This window comes from Alexandromys fortis, unplaced genomic scaffold, assembly GCF_014885135.2.
Source record: "Alexandromys fortis isolate MF-2015 unplaced genomic scaffold, M_Fortis_MF-2015_v1.1 scaffold_149, whole genome shotgun sequence".
In the NCBI taxonomy this organism is placed as follows: domain Eukaryota; kingdom Metazoa; phylum Chordata; class Mammalia; order Rodentia; family Cricetidae; genus Alexandromys; species Alexandromys fortis.
Window position 1 is genome coordinate 678,464 of NW_026068025.1, and position 9,765 is coordinate 688,228.

Below are 9,765 nucleotides of genomic sequence, written 5' to 3' on the forward strand. Positions count from 1 at the left end.
ATCTCCTAATAACGCAAAGCTACTATCCAATGAAATGATACAAAAATTGAAACTTTGGGTGTAACAGGCTTAGCATGACTGGTGAAGAACCAGCTTGCCTCCATTTTAGGTTTAAAAGCCATCTTACAGTAAAGACAAACTAGGCTCATTTCTGTTTACAATTAAACCTCTATTTATCAAGGATTGGGCTATGCCTGTAACTTTAACTACAAATGGTTCTGTACTGCCTGTTCCAGGAATGGCAATCATTTCTTTGTTTCAAAAAATTTTTTAATTGCCATCTTGCAACCCTACCTTTGTTTCAAAAGGTTTGTTAGAGTTACCTTGTTACAACTACCTGTTGCTATGCCCACCTTGCAACCATGTCTTTGTTTCAGGAGGGGCTGACTTGTTATGGTTATGTTCTACTCCTGTAACCCCACCAATTTTGCCCACCAAATCCCCCATTTTGGGAAACCCCCCTACTCCTGAGCTCTGTAAAAACCTTGTCTTCCTCACAGCCAATGCTGACCTCTTGAACCCAGCCCTGGAGGCAGGCAGGCTGTGCAAATGAATAAAAAAAAAGATTGCTTTAATTAGTTGCTTACTTTAATTAATTTGGCCATGAGAGTTTGGTTCTGTGATCTTCCTCCTCCTGTATTTGGAATTAACACTGGTGCCATGCTCAAAGCACTAATCTGACTTTGGAACCCAATATGAAAGCTCCAACACCTGCCAAAAAATGGGAACAAAGACCTAATCCATCAAAGACCTAGTCCATAGTTCCAGGAAATGTAGTAACCTTGATTTTTGGCTTCTTTAGTTTAGCTTCGTTAACTCTTCTTGCTAACCAAAATGTGTCAACCAGGATGTGTGTTTTGTCCTTAAAAGGCAAAGAACAGTGAGACTCAGGGCTACAAATTCCCCATGTAGCCCACAGTCGGCAAATAAAGCCTTTCTATTGGCTTTAAGAGTCCCTGTGTTCTCTGAAAGAGTTACCTCACAACATGGGAATGGTCTGTAGAATCTCACTGCCGTGCTCACCTGACACCTCTTCTCCAGCCTGTTTTGATAGCCACTGGCAAGGAGAACTTGAGACTCTGTGTGAGGCCTGTGCTTCAAAGGCTGTTGAATTTCCACACTGCTGCTGGCCCACACAGGCCAGCCTGTCAGCGTTAGCTGTGGGTCTACACGCTCTCAAGGACCTCCTGAGATTTCACAGCAGTGCCATCCTTCCAGCCTGCCGCAGCTGGAGGACTTCACAGCAGACATAGGTCGAGCCTGCAAGCTTCTGAAGTGTGCTCACTGGAGAAGACTCCCCAGTGGAACCCTACCGCAGCCAGCGTTTCTGCTCAAACAACTGCTCCCCGTTTGGTGAGATGTCTGTTTAGCTTCTATATCAACAGGATATTTTAAGGAAGGTTCATGTGACTAGAAAGGCAAATCTTGTGGAGACATCCTAATTGCTGAGTGCCTTACAGCCCATCGGCTATAACGCTCTCTGTGAGTTCTCTTTCTTTCTCTCCTCCTTCCTATCCACCCTCTCTAAGATAGGGTGAATCCCAGGCTGGCCCTGAATCTGCTGTGAGCCCTCACCCTCTGCTGCCAGAACACGGTCCAAGAATGGAGTCGTGGAAGATTTCTGAGTACTAGTGAGAAAACTCCAAGAAACTAAGAAGAGAATTGTGATCTCAGCTTCTTCAAAAATACGGAGCTGTTCTTGGATTGTGTTTTCATGCCCCTTCTAGGTGTAGAAGACAGAATGAGTTCACTTCAGACTACTTCCTACAGCAGGCTATTGTTATTTGTTTATACACTCTATGGAAAAGCATGCTTTTGCCAGGTGTGGCTTGCCCTTGTGATTGTACACTTTACTCATGCGACTCTTTAACCCTCGGAGTATAAACTGTCTGATGCTCTGAATAAAGTTGGCAATGGCACGGGATTTTAGTTTGCCTCATTTATGGGCTCCATTCTCCCAGGTCCCACTGCCTCTAGAGTGGTAACACTCTGCCTCCGCCTCCCAAGTGTGGGGATCAACATGCAGACCACACCCAGTTTAGGCAGTTTTGCTGATGCAGCCTAAGACTCTGTTCATGCTAGACAAGTAGGCAAGTACTGCACCACGTGACCCACACCCTCAGCCCCCAAAAAGGCAAGTTTTTTTTTTTATTATGTAATTGGCCCTGGGACTCACACTCAGGCTTTGATCTTCTGTTTCTTCTGAGCTGTGAGGTAACGACTGAGTCTAAGCACCAATCATATGCCAGTATGTTTACATGAGTTTTTGTATAACTCAATGCCACCAAACAAGAAATTCATCCTTCAACAAGGGGAACAGAAAACAAGTACCTGCTTGTTGGATCCTGGTATTCTGTCTGTTCTGGGTCAATTAATGATCTCACGATCCAGGTAACCCTAAAATTATTGAGGACACAGCTTAGAACCCTAAAATACTTTTGGCACCTCTGGCCTCTGGCAAAAATGAAGCTACTAAGAGGACCAAAGGTGCTTCTGGCTTTAGCCCAGAAATAAACTGGTTACTTTTCTTTGGAGACTTTTTGATTTTGGTTTGATTTGGTTTCCAAGACAGGGTTTCTCTGTGTGTAGCCCTGGCTGTCCAGGAACTCGCTCTGTAAACCAGGCTGGCCTCAAACTCACAGAGATCGGCCTGCCTCTGCTGGGATTAAAAGCATGCACCACCACAGCCTGGCTTTCTTTGGAGACTTCTCATGCTGAACTGTCTAGACAGTCTCTGCCTCCTCTTCTCATCATTGGGGGGCACTGGACCGGGGTGATAACTGGGATGCCCTGCTTCTTCTCCCCGTGGCGTCTCATCTTCTGTAGGCTAATGCAGGCTCTGTTCTCATGGACGTGGCCTGCTTCTATCTCAAAACAAACCAACAAACCAGAAGCATTTAAGACCTTTGTACTCCACATGCAGAGCTAGCCCACTGCCACATTTTCTGATCTACTGATCCCAATCTGACGTTCAGCTGTAAAAGAACATTGTCGAAATTCTTGATACAAGGAGGGATGAAGGAACGCTTGGGTCTGTAATCCTGGTGCATTACTTGAACATCAGGTTGGTGTAAGCGCTCCGAGTCAAGGAACATGCCCATAATCCTGCAGCTACCCAGAACCTCAGTAACTTTTTTTTTTCCCAAAGAATTTTTTATGATGTATTTTTTTTTTAAGTTTTTCGAGACAGGGTTTCTCTGTGGCTTTGGAGCCTGTCCTGGAACTAGCTCTGTAGACCAGGCTGGTCTCTAACTCACAGAGATCCGCCTGCCTCTGCCTCCCGAGTGCTGGGATTAAAGGCGTGCGCCGCCACCACCACCCGGCTTTTATGATGTATTTAACTTTATTTTATGTGCATTGGTGTGAAGGTGTCAAATCCCCTGGACTGGATTTACAGACAGTTGTGAGCTGCCATGTGGGTGCTGGAAATTGAACCCGGGTCCTATGAAGAGCAGTTCATTCTCTTAACCACCAAGCCATCCCTCCAGCCCCAGCTGGGTAACTTTGATTTTTTTTCAGTAAGGATTGCTTGCAACCTAGTCTTGATGTGAAAGCATTATGTAGCCAGTCTGACTTTGAACTTATGATCCTCCTGCTTCTCCTTTCCAGTGCTGAGGTTACAGGCTTGAGTCACAATGCCCAGCTTGGAGAGGAATATTAAGAGACTTTTCTAGAGAAATAGAAAGCATTAAAGTCCTAAACTAGTCCCTTAGACCCTGCTGAGTCAGTGTTTTCTTTTCTTTTTCTTTTTGTTTTTGTTTTTCGAGACAGGGTTTCTCTGTGGCTTTGGAGCCTGTCCTGGAACTCGCTCTGTAGACCAGGCTGGTCTCGAACTCACAGAGATCCACCTGCCTCTGCCTCCCGAGTGCTGGGATTAAAGGCGTGCACCACCATCGCCCGTCGAGTCAGTGTTTTCTGAATGTTCCTGTGAACATCATCCTACACAACCCAGTGAACTGGGTATCAAACACAGCCTCTCTCACACCCAGTTTTCTCAGTAATGGCTGTTTTTCCTCTGTGGTCCTCATGAGGACTGCACGCCCTTACTGAATGGAGAGAGATGCTACCCTGGGACTTCCCTCAATGGCATTCCATTCTCAGATCGCTTGGCCTTGGTTGCATGTGCTATCACCCATCACGTAGAGCCTGTAACCACCAGCAAGGAGACACATCATCTCCTACAAAAGGTAGGGGGAAGGTAGCCGCGTAGGGAATTGTTCCCCGTGGCTCCTCCGCCGTCACATGGATCAGCCTCAGTTGCATGGATCAGCCTCAGTTGCACGTTTCAGCACCATTGCAGGCGCTGGGCAACCACTCCTCTGTAACTCATTTTTTTGTTCTGTTGCTTCCTATTTGGACATTTATTATGTTATGTGGCTTTTCTTGGGGAGAGACAAACATCTGCTCACCCCAGACAGGGCGCTGACAACAGATGATTCTATCATAATTCAACTTGGTGAGCCAATGAGTTTGTTAGGGCTCCATAAGAGAGTATGGGTAAGTAGTTACCAACAGGAGCATGGATGATGCAGCGGCAGCTGACTAACAGCATGTCCTAGCCTAGGTGCTGACCCATGGAAGATGCACAATTTCAGGCAGCTGGACGGGTCAGAGATTTCTCTGCTCCAGCAGCTCTTGTTTTTTTTTTTTGTTGTTGTTGTTGTTTTGTTTTTTTTTGTTTTTTTGTTTTTTCGAGACGGGGTTTCTCTGTGGTTTTGGAGCCTGTCCTGGAACTAGCTCTTGTAGACCAGGCTGGTCTCGAACTCACAGAGATCCACCTGTCTCTGCCTCCCAAGTGCTGGGATTAAAGGTGTGCGCCACCACCGCCCGGCTTCCAGCAGCTCTTTAACCTGCTTTTATAGCTGCATAACCTTGGCGAGGGACCCCGGATCCTTTTAAGTTGTAGGAATTTCCTCAGATTTGAGAGTGTTTACTTGCTGAGCCTTGTAAGCTTTGTTTACTTCCCAAGTCTTTTAAAAATTATTTTGTATTATTTTATTTTATGTGTATGGGTGTTTTGCCTGCATGTATGCCTGTGTACCATGTGCCTGGTACCCTTGGAGGCTAGTTGAAGGCATCAGATCCCCTGGAACTGGAATTATAGACGCTTGGGAGCCACCATGTGGGTGCTGAAGAATGAGCTCAGGTCCTCTAGAAAAGCAGCTGGTGCTCTTAACCACCAAGTCATCTCTTCAATCTCTACCTCTTGACTCTTTTAAAAAATTGTTTATTTTCATGTGTATGGGTGCTTTGCCTGCATGCATGTCTGTGTACATGTGTGCCTGCTGCCCTTGGAGGTCAGAGAGGGCACTGATCTGGACTGGAGTTACAGACAGTTGTGAACTGCTCTGGGAGTCAAGTCTGAGTCCCTGGGATAATTAGCCAGTACTCTTAAGTGCTGAACCATCTCTCCAACCCCATACCCTCTCTTAATGAGGATTCCAGGATGGAATGTTGCAGTTAGAAGGAATTGCCACATAACATGTGTAAAGAATAAAGATAAATATTTTATATATATTCACACACACATAAATCTCAGTATATGTTTATTTTAACTCATAAATATTTTATTTTGCTTAACATCTGAAACTTATACAAATTCGTGGGAGTTAGTGTCATACTCCCAAGCATGAGTACAGCTCACACTCTGTAAATCTGATCTCTCTTTATCCAGCCTACCCACCATACATCCTTCTCAATTTCTATTTATTATTATATTCTATTTTACAATCAGGTTGACTTTTTAACCTTTCCTATATGAGAGTTAGTATGCATGCCACCTTCCCCCATTAGTAACTGAAAATTGCAAGTATCATCTTAAAAAATTAAATAACTTTTCAGTGTAGGAGGCACCGCCATAGGAGCTGACATGGCCACAAGGACTGAAAGACTCGGCGCGAGGAGCCCAGGAGCGGACATCTGCCTGTGGCTGCTAGGGAAGCCCCACGGGTTTCTGGCCAGATGAATGCCTCCATCAAACAAGTGATACTGAAAAGGTTATTTATGGGTCACACTAACCGGCCACCTCTGTCCCTGTCCCGAATAATCCAAAGGATGAAGCTGTTTTGTTGAGAGAACAAAACAGCTATGGTTGGGGACAGTCACAGATGACCTGCGGATTCTGGAAGTGCCCAAGCTGAAGGTGTGTGCACTGTGGATGAGCAGACAACTGAAGTCGCATCCTCAAGGCTGGGGGTAAGATCCACCATCAATCAGCTGGCCTGGAGTCTCCCGAGGGCCACAGCACCGTGCTTCTGTCTAGTCTTCAGAAGGGCTAAGAGATGTGTTGGCACTTTGGCAAGGCCCAGGAACCACAAAGCCATACCAAACCCTATGTCTGTTCTGAGTGCTGAAAGTTTGAAGGGTCAGCCTGGATACAAAAACTAACCTTGGATCTTACTGTTATTAAAAAACTTTGGGTCAGGCAGTGGTGGTGCGCCCCTTTAATCTGAGCACTCGAGAGGCAGAGACAGGCAGATCTCAGTGAGTTCAAGGCCAGCCTGGTCTATAGAGCTAGTTCCAGGACACCAAGGATTGTTACACAAAGAAACCTTATCTCAAAAAACAAAACAAAACAAAAAAGCTTTGCATGCTGGGGGAGAAAAGAATGAAAATAATTCCAAGGTAGCTGAAGAGATGGCTCATTGGTTAAGAACACTTGTTGCTCTTGAAGAGATCCAGGTTTAATTGGGTATGAGTCCTAGCACCCACATAATGGCTCACAACCATCCATAACTCCAGTTCCCAGGGATTCAATGCCATCTTCTGCCCTCGAGGGGCACCAAGCACACAGATGGTGCACATAACATACATACATACAGGCAAAACATTCGCACATAAAATGCATAAATCCAATTTCTAAATTAATAATAATAATAAAACCCCCAAGATGTCCTTGTTATAGGCTGAAGAATGGAGGGAAGGAGAAGATGAAGGAGGTGAGTCAGACTTGAGAAAAGAAAACTGTTCCCTATAAGTCAGAGGTCTGCCATCATGAGAACTCCACACATTGCTAGCAAAGACCAGCCAGCTAACCAAGAAGCAGCAGCACTTGGCTTTACCCCATCTCATTCACACTTTATCCTGTCCCGAGGCTTTGTCTAGTGTCTCTGTCTTGACTCCCTTAATGACAGACAATGGAGGGTCACTGTAAGTTGTTTTGTGCTCAGATTTTCCTGATGAAATGTTCTGTTGACCATGTGAATACTTTTCCTCGCGGCTGGTGGTTACAATATAGCTGCAGGACTAATTCCCTTCCTGTTACCCAGCACTTGTTATAGCTGAAGAAACATGGGTTTTATTATTATATCTTCTGGTCTCTAAAACTTTGATTTGACATATTTGGTGGCAATGTTATGATCGGTCCTAGCAGAGGCCTCACCCTGCTCTAGGAGTTCCAACATGGGGCTCCGCCTTCAAAGCAGGAAAAGGAGTGCTTCCCCTCACTAGCAATCATTGATCCTCAACAGGGGACTCTTTGAGACAGCCAGAACCCAGAGCACTGTCTCCCTTCCTCCCTTCTGAGGCCCTGAGACCAAGTATCAAAATGTCAAGGCTCTCACAGTGAGAAATTATTGGGTAGTCCGTTCCGATTTCTGGACCCATGCATAAGGCCCTCACCAGGACTGCCAGCACAGACTGTCAATCTAGATGCGGTTAGCTGAGAGCGTTCTTTCAAGTCCGAGAGTATCATTTCCCATGTTTGTCAAATGTATTGTTTTCTTTTCAATCCAGGTTGCCGGTTGTTACTCTAAAATACTTTGAGCTCATGGTGACATCGTGTGGTGGTTTGTATAACTGCAAGTTGGATCTCGGTGACTCCCAGTTCGATAAATGGCAATGAATTGAACTTTTGTTTTTGTTTTTCTTTTTTTTTCCCAAGAGCTAGAGAGATAGCTTAGTGATTAAGAACACACACCTCTTGAGGAAAACTGGAGCCCAGTGTCAGGTGGTTTACAGCAGCCATTTCCAGGAGGACCCCAATCCTTGACCTCCTCAGGCATCTACATCTCTCTCTCTCTCTCTCTCTCTCTCTCTCTCTCTCTCTCTCTCTCTCTCTCTCACACACACACACACACACACACACACACACACACACAAATAATGAGACTAGCTCATACACTACCTCAGAAAATGTTTTTTTGCAATGGACAGAGCACAAAGAGCCACAAATCATCAGAGTGTAAAGAATAAGTAACTGTTGCGTGCTCAACCCCAAACAGGACATGTGTATCAAAGGCCTCCACCCATGGCTCAGGCACTGTCATGGGAACGTGGGAGACCCTAAGAGTCAGAGACTAGGGAGAGCTACTGTGAGATGGTGTCTTCTGGACACAACAGGCGGTTACAGTCATGAGCTCTCAACAGTTGTGTTTGTCTACGCAAGACCTGTCCAGGGTCAGCCCCGTCCGTATCTCAGCACGGATGGGGAGTGTGCTCACCAGACCCCACTCCTGGTAGAGACGCTAGCACTGCAGGGGGAGAGTTGGCTTTCTTCAGGTGAGACTCTTGGTAGTTTGTTCACACTCCAGTGGGCAGCCTTACATCCACAGGAAAGCAAACAACACTAATTAGACTCTCACTCTCGCTCATGTGTCTAAGAAAGAATTCAGAGTTGGGACAAAGCAAAGAACTGAGAGATTTTATTGTAGAAAGAAAACAGTTTAAGAGTCTGAGGTCTTGGGTTCAATTCCCAGCACCCATATGGTATGGTGGCTTACAACTGTCTGCAGCTCTAGTTCCAGGTGCCCTATTACCCTTCTCTGGCTTCTTTTTGTTTGTTTTTTGAAACAGGGTTTCTCTGTGTAACAGTCCTAGCTGTCCTGGAACTAGCTCTTGTAGACCAGGCTGGCCTCGAACTCATGGAGATCTGCCTGCTTCTGCTGGAATTAAAGGTGTGTGCCACCACTGCCCGGCACCCTCTTCTGGCTTCTGCAGGCACCAAACATGCACACGGTGTACAGGTGCATACACACACACACACACAAACACACACCCGCACATGGTGTACAGGTGCATACACACACACACACACACACACACACACACACAGAGGAAAATACCCATACACATAAAATGTCTAAACATTTTAAAAATTAAACCTAAAAAGAGGGAGTCTGAGCTGGGTGTGGTGGTCCGTGTCTTTAATCCCAGCACTTGGGGTGCAGAGCAGAAAGATCTCTATGAACTTGAGACCACCCTGATCCAGGACAGGCAGGGATGTATAGAAGACCGTTTCAAAGTTTGGGCTTCTCAAGAGAGAGCCCTGTCACTGGGAGTCTGGATAGTTCATCCTATGAACAAACCCAAAGCAGGCCCACAATCCAGTTACTCGGGAAGTTTAGGAGGCAGGCACTTCACAAGTTCAAAGCCAGTCTGGGTAATATAGATGGAACTGGCAAGGTGATATCAGTTATCCTCCTACTGCCCAATTGGAGTTGTTTTTGGTCGAGGGGAAACCATTGGGCCTAGATGTCCACAAATGCTGGCTTACTTACCTTCTTTTCCACTTGTGCCACAATAACAGGAGCCTTGGGGCCACTCGAGTTGGGGAGATGAGCAGAGAAGCAGAGGCCGAGTAAAATCTCTGCTGTGTGCTTGGGAATGTAACCACCTCCTGTACCCCCAGAAACTTCCCTTCTTCTCCTAAAAGTCACTTACTCCTAAGTCGTTCACTGCTATGGCTATGCTTCAGATGCTGTTTTGTGGTTCTGGGGACTGGGGTCAGTGCCTAGCACATCAGACAACTGTGTTTACCATTAAACT

At 45.9% G+C, this 9,765-nt stretch overlaps 1 pseudogene; it reads left to right on the forward strand.

Annotated features, from left to right (window-relative positions):
* Positions 1–4,574: 4,574 nt before the first annotated feature.
* LOC126514614 (60S ribosomal protein L18-like) lies at positions 4,575–9,581 on the forward strand (annotated as a pseudogene).
* Positions 9,582–9,765: the final 184 nt, after the last annotated feature.